The 6124-nt window shown below is 35.4% G+C and overlaps 1 pseudogene; it reads right to left on the reverse strand.

Moving 5' to 3' along the window:
* Positions 1-2891: 2891 nt before the first annotated feature.
* Positions 2892-3557, reverse strand: LOC135227195 (UDP-glucuronosyltransferase 2B31-like; annotated as a pseudogene).
* Positions 3558-6124: the final 2567 nt, after the last annotated feature.

Raw genomic sequence — 6124 nt, forward strand, 5'->3', positions numbered from 1 at the left:
TGGTTTCAATGCTGTAAACTAAGGCTGCAAGAAAGTACACATGGCGTTGGCTGCAAATATTGTTGGGAGCACCCATTTATATTCACCCATTTATAATGGTTAGGAATGGTCTTCCCCTTAGCTATAAAACAGATGAAGAGCCTAAATCCTTACGACAAACTAAGAATTTTGACATGCTCATCTCTTTGCTAAAACGTATACATCCACTTTTAAAAACTTCACTGGATATCTGTTCTTTAGGACTTTGCTAGAGAATATAATTTTGATCTACTTGAAAACCAATTCTTATTTAATGAGAAGTATATTTAAAGTGCCTGACGCATATGAAATGATTAATAGTATTAGTAATAGTACCAAAAATAGCAATAATTATAGTAGCTAATACTACTTTTGGATTACTTACTTTGTGCCAGAGGCATTTGGAGTGTTCTTCATGTATTAACTAATATTTTTCTTACAACACTCGTATAAGGTTGGTAGTCTTACCGGAACAGTGTTCATTCTATGAACATTCTAGTCTAGTTTCCCATCATCTGTGCCTGATCTCCTGAAACAATCTCCTTAGAGGTCCACCATTCTAGTCTTGCTCCTTCACAATCCAATCCAGTAACTGCATCTTGAGGGTTCTTTTGTGAAAGAAATCTGCTCGTATCTCTCTCTTGCTTCATTCTTTCCCCTGGCTCCCCAATGCTCTTAATAGATGTTTCAAACTCCTTCTGGATCCAACTAAACTTCCCCCATATCATCTGCCTCTTTACACCTCCTCTTCCTGGTCACTAGGAGATCTTGGGGACCGCCATTACTACTATACCTGCTTTCATTTTGTCTTTCTCTTTCCCCCACCTTCTCTACCTATTCCTGCACACCCTTCAACTTAATTATCAATGACTGTGGGTTACTTTCCATGATCCCTGTTGGGTGTTCCCTTAGCACTGTGGTCTTTCCTTATTATAATACTTTTCACACTGTATGTTTACTACTTGCTTGGGTTCTATTTTTCCAACTAGAATATAAGATGTGTGTGCGTGAGGTGGGGTATGGGAGGGTGCAGGGACCATGTCTGTTTAGTTTCTCTGTGTATGCAACCACCAGTAATTTACCTGGAATATGGTAGTCACTCTAAAAATAATCTCTGAATGAATGACTGATACGTTCTTATGTGCTGAATAATGGAGGTTTTAATTTATCACACTATTCTCAAAGTCTCACAGGTATCCCATTTATTCTGTCATGGTAATGATATTCAGACACTTGGGGTGGCATGGAAATATGTGGATTTCTAATTTGCAGGTCACTTTAGCACACATCCCACATCTTTTTTACTTAGTCAAACATTCTGAATGAAGTAAGTAGAATGATTTCATTTGAAAATACTAAACCAACTGTAATAAGTTTACCTTAGGCAAGGGATTGGCAGGTTTGCAGTGGAGCCCACCAACAAAGTCAAAATGTGGCAAGAAAAGGTGTGGAAATTCAAAATCCCAATAGTTTCAGACAAGCCATATTTCAGCTTTCCGCATTGTCTCATGTACTGTATTGGGTCTTTCTGCAAAGAAAAGAGAAAGAAAAAGTGGAGAAAACTTGAAAAAATTTTCATCCAATTGTCCAAGTAATCTTCTGAAGGGGGGAGCTTGGAATAACTGGCTAAACATTCTAAAGGTGTGAGAGGACCCTTACGTTTCTAATGTCACATCAGTACTTCCACCATCATAAACAGTTATTAAATCTAAGCCACTGTAGAATTAAATATGCATTTACATTATCTAAATTTGCAAAAGGAGCAGATCCACAAATGCAAACAACTGGAATTTGAGCTTCCCGATCAATTAAGCCTGCCATAGCCACGGAAACAACTTTCCCAGAAGTACTTGGTCTTGTTTCTACAAATTAGCAAGCCGATCACTTGATATTCAGTTTCCCAACTAAAATTTGAGGTCTTTGTGTGTATGGTATAATTCCTTGTACCAACTATGGCATTTGGTTCAAGTGGAGAGCTGAATAACATTTCATTATTCAATAAAACTAAGTAAACACTGTAAATTTTCAAAAATTAAGGAGATAAATGTGCTCGCTGTGAATTTTTTTAAACAGAGACATTGTTTACAAAAAATTCAGACTAATAACTTATATGTCAACCCCTCCACAACATCATAGTCCTGTAAGACAAGTGATTTGTAAGCACTTAGTGAAGAAATGTGGAATCATTAGAAACCTCAGGGTTCAGTAAACACAAGTTATGTAGAATTATATTATTTTGATTATGGCTATTTGGCTAGCAGGTTAATAAAGTATTGTAGATACAAATCATAATTTTTGAATCTAGCATAAAGCCAGTATATCCTTCAACTGAGAAGGAAACCTGAGAAGGTACCCTGGAAAAATATTCTAATTACTAAATAACAAAACTGAGCTACTCAAGTATTTTTCTCAATGCTATGTACATAGTTATTCTAGAAATATGTATCACTCTTCAATCAGCATGTCTGTGTTCATCCAGATATTCATGGAGATATAAAATGACTTTTTAAAGATAGATACTACTATAAAATGGATATGTAATTAATTAAAGAAATTTCCAGTGTCTTTTTTTTTTAATTTGGGGGTTTCTGATTCTGGGAAGTTCCCTGTCCTAGTGATTAGCCACTGGGTTCTTCTAACTGATTCTATAATAGAAGCCTCTCTATAATATTTGTGAGACAGATCATTTCATATTTTCATTTCATGTTTTACCTACGTAAAAAAACTTCCTCTGGCTTTTTATTTACACAAACTCACTTTCAAACGCACAGTAAATGTTAGGACTTCATTCTACCAACTAAAAACATAGCTTACCTAGTACTTCACTGTAAAACTGATTACACTTCTTCTCATTAAATGTCTGGAACCAAAAGTCAAAATAAAGCACATATATCATATTTTTTTACCCTTTCCAAGAACATCATTTGATCTTGGAACTCTGACATAACAATAGGTACATAAGAAGGAGGGGTTAAAAGTCCTCCACTGTACTTTTCAAATTTATAGCCAATAGTGAACGGGACACAATACACAAAGGATATTTTAAGTAGCTTGGCCAACAGCTCACCACAAAGGCCAACAGCATCTGCAAGAATGGCATCAAACCTTGATTTTTGTAGTTTCATGATAAGTTTCTTGTGAAAAACTACATCTTTACAAAGTCTTTCAATGCAGCCAGAAAATTCCCAAATGATTTCCTGTAATACTGAAAAATATGTCCAAAATGTGTCTTTCAGCAGATCATATGTCCATTTCCTGATCAACTTCAAAAAACAAAACTCAAAATCATCTTTAGTAAGAGATGTAGGATAAACTTCAAGTTTAATAGCAGACGGTTTGTTGGGATCAATAAGAATGGAAGCTAAAGATATTAGAACAGTCACCTCATGACCCCTCTGAATAAGTTCATCCAGTATTGTCTTTATATTCATTCAATGGCTATACTCTGTTTGCCACACCAGCACTTTTCCACAAATTCCAGAGCTAAAGTAACAACTCAGTTGTATCAGCAGAAGAACTGAAATCCATTTCATAGACATCTTGGTTAAATGAATCTCTTTCTTTCAAAAATCTGTTCCCTTCTGCCATTGCTCATGCTTATATCCCAGGAGAAATCAATTAAGAAGTTAAAATATAACTCTTACACATCAGAGTAAACACATTATATGAATAGTCAGAGCACGTGGATGCCAAGTGGAAAAAGCAAAGGGTAGATGACCTTGTGGTTGCCTGAGGGTACTTAATGTCCCTTTTACCATCAGTGTTGTTACACAGCTAAGAATCAATGACCTAATATTTCAGTGTCACCCGTGTTATATATAATAGATTTTAGAATAGTGTTGATAACATTGGCAAGTGTGAGGCCACTTGTGATTGCAATCTCTTTGACACAAGAACTAAAGACAAAGTGCGTACACATTTGCATCAGCATTTTTTTGGATATCATGATTCAAGGCTTTTTGTGTCTGGTAAAATCTTTATTGACATATAATTCACAAAGCAAACAATTCTTCAATTTAACATGTACCATTCCATGGTTGTTAGTATACGCACAGAGCTGTACAACCATCACCACAATAATTTTAGAACATTTTAATCACTCCACAAAGAAATCTTGTGCCCCTTACCCACCACCCCTCAGTCTTCCCATCTTCTCTGCCCGCTTGTGTTCAGGCATGAAGGTTCCAATTTCTCCACATTCTTTTTTTTTCCTAATTCTTTTAAAAAATATTTATTTTTCCACCTCACCACCAGGGATTCTGGCAAAAATATAGACACAGAAAATCATACACACATTCACAACTTATACATGTACAATTATTGATCTTAATTACATTCTTTACATTGTGTTATCACTCTTGCTATCACTACCCACATTAATTCACCACCATCAACTTAGGTCCTCCACTTTCTTGAGAACCTTTCCATTATTTGTCTTGACTATAGTCAACTAGGTGAGTGTGAAGCTTTATTTCCTAGTGATTTTTACTTACACATCTTCGATGACAAATGGTACTGATCCTATTTTATGTGCCCTTTGTCCACTTGCATGCTTTCTTTGGAGAAATGTCTAGTCAGATTACTTGTCCATTTTTTCTTTGGACTATTTGTCTTTATTATTGAGTTGTAAGAATTTGTAATATATTCTTGTAGCAAGTCCCTAATCAGATTTATGATTTGCAAATATTTTCCCTCATTTTGAGGGGTGCATTTTCACTTTCTTGATTTTACTCTTTGAGGCAATATGTTTAATTTTGATATATGGGTTGAGATAGGCAGTCCAGCTTCAGTATTTTGCAAGTGGATATTCAGTTTTTCCAATCTGCCTTGTTAAAAAGAATGTTCTTTCCACCATTGAATTATTTTGGTACTCTTGTTGAAAAACAATTGACTATAAATGTATAGCCGTGTTTCTGCATTCTCAGCTCTATTTCATAGTCTGTATATCTATCTGTATGCCTGTACCATATAGTCTTGATTAATAAAGTAAGTTCTGAAATTAGAAAATGTAACTTTCAAGTTTGTGTTTTCTTTCAAGACTGCATTGGCCATTTTGGATCACTTGAATTTCTATATGCATTCAGCATTATTGCCTGTAATCAACCTGCCTATTCTCTTTAAGGACTATATAATTTATCCCTTTCATTAGAGGTAAGTGTGTTCTCTGCTTGACACCCATTTAGGTATTGTAGGGAGCATCTTGCCATACAACTCATATATATGCATGTTGAAGTATTTTTGCAGCACAAGTTCCTACATGTAGAATTATTGGGTCAAATCAATGTCACTTTGAATGATTATTGCATATTATACTCCTTCGAACGTAGTTTTCTCAGATTCTTGTTTTACAAATCTGTGCCAAATTAGTTTATTGTCTTAATTTTCATTTCTCTAATTATGAGGGACGGAAAACCAAAAGAGAAGAACAGGCTCAGCATTTCTCAAGCTGAAAGAACTAAAGAAAAAATTCAATCTTCGAGTTGCAATATTGAAGGATTCTATGGGGAAAATATTAAATGACTCAGGAAGTATTAAAAGAAAATGAAAGGAATACACAGAGTCAGTATACCAAAAAGAGTTGGTTGACGTTCAACCATTTCAGGAGGTACCATATGAGCAGGAACTAATGGTCCTGAAGGAAGAATTCTAAGCTGCAATGAAGGCTTTGGAGAAAAACAAGTCTCCAGGAATTGATGAAATATCATTTGAGATGTTTCAACAAACAGATGTGGTGCTGAAAGAACTCACTCCTCTACACTAAGAAATGTGGAATACAGCTAGCTACCTAGCCAACTGGCTGGAAGAAATCTATATTTATGCCTATTCCCAAGAAAAGTGATCCCACCAAATGTGGATATTATTGAACAATATCATTAATATCACATGCAAGTAAAATTTTACTGAAGATAATTCAAAAGTGGCTGCAACAGTATATTGACGGGGAACTACCAGAAATTCAGGCCAGATACAGAAGAGAACGTGGAACCAGGGATATCATTGCTGATGTCAGATGGATCCTGGCTGAAAGCAGAGAATACCAGAAAGATGTTTAAGATGTTTACCTGTGTTTTATTGACTATGCAAAGGGCATTCAACTCTGTGGATC

Source organism: Loxodonta africana, chromosome 5 (assembly GCF_030014295.1).
Source record: "Loxodonta africana isolate mLoxAfr1 chromosome 5, mLoxAfr1.hap2, whole genome shotgun sequence".
NCBI lineage: Eukaryota > Metazoa > Chordata > Mammalia > Proboscidea > Elephantidae > Loxodonta > Loxodonta africana.